The sequence below is a fragment of the Chrysochloris asiatica genome, unplaced genomic scaffold (assembly GCF_000296735.1).
Source record: "Chrysochloris asiatica unplaced genomic scaffold, ChrAsi1.0 scaffold00303, whole genome shotgun sequence".
In the NCBI taxonomy this organism is placed as follows: domain Eukaryota; kingdom Metazoa; phylum Chordata; class Mammalia; order Afrosoricida; family Chrysochloridae; genus Chrysochloris; species Chrysochloris asiatica.
In genome coordinates, this window is record NW_006408821.1 from 3,192,666 (window position 1) to 3,194,005 (window position 1,340).

Genomic DNA, 1,340 nt, shown 5'->3' on the forward strand with positions numbered 1-1,340 from the left:
GTAAAAAGGGAACCCGCAGAATGGGAAAAAATATTTTTCAATGACACATTGGACAAGAGACTCATTTCTAAAATATATAGGAAACTACAATACCTCTACAAGAAAAACACAAATCAGCCAATGAAAAAATGGGCATAGGACATGAACAGACATTTCACCAAGGAGGAGATCCAGGCATCCAACAAACATATGAAGAAATGTACACGATCACTAGCCATTAGAGAGCTACAATTCAAAACAACAATGAGATATGATCTCACATCAGCTATAACAGCAAGGATCGACAAAGCAGAGAACAATAAATGCTGGCAAGGATGTGGAGAGACTGGGACACTCCTGCATTGCTGGTGGGATTGCAAAATGGTCCAATCTCTCTGGGAAGCAATAGGGTGCCTCCTCTGAAGGTTGGAAATAGAAATACTTTTGATCCAGTAATTCCTTTACTTGGTATTTATGCACTAGAAATACAAGCCACAACACAAGAAGATATATGCACACCAATATTCATAGCAGCACTGTTTACAATAGCAAAAAGATGGAGACAGCCTAAGTGCCCATCCACTGAAGAATGGATAAACAAACTGTGGTACATACACACAATGGAATGTTATGCTACCTTGAAGAATAATAAGGAAGCTGCAAGCCACTGCATAACATGGATGAATCTTGAGGACATTATGATGACTGAAATTAGTTAGTCACAAAAGGAGAAATACTGCATAAGACCACAAATGTAAAAGACTAAGTAAAACTACCCATAATAAAGGGTGGGGGGAATTACTTGCTGGTTACCGGGGTGGAGTGCAAGGAGGGAGGGGAAGGTGGAGCACAGATAAGGAATAGACATAGGATAGTTTGGGTGTTAGGGAGGGAGGGAATACACAAGAAGGGGGAGGGGAATAGAAGAACAAAGGGGACAAGAAAACAATTAGGCAAATTTGCATGGGCTAAATGGGACAGAGGTAAAGAATGATGTATGCACAACCTTGGAACAACAGGTCTCTGGGATACAGGGATTGAGACACGGTTGGAATGGGGAAAAAGGGAGGAAATAATGTTAAGTTGCTTGGTTGTCTTTTGACTCTTGTTTTCCATGGCATACCGTTATATAATACACACTTGAGGGGGAGAGAAAGGTATAGCCAGAAATATCACCATAGAAAGCTTGTAAGTCTGTCTTCTGATTAAAACTGATTGGAATACCTAAAATGGGGCTACAAAGTGCCCAGTGAAGGAGGCTTCCTGCAGAGACCATAAGTGGAATACTGAACCGCATCCAGAATATTCTGAGGTGGGAAATTTCCACTTAAAAGGACAAGTAGACCAGCTTGAAGCAACTA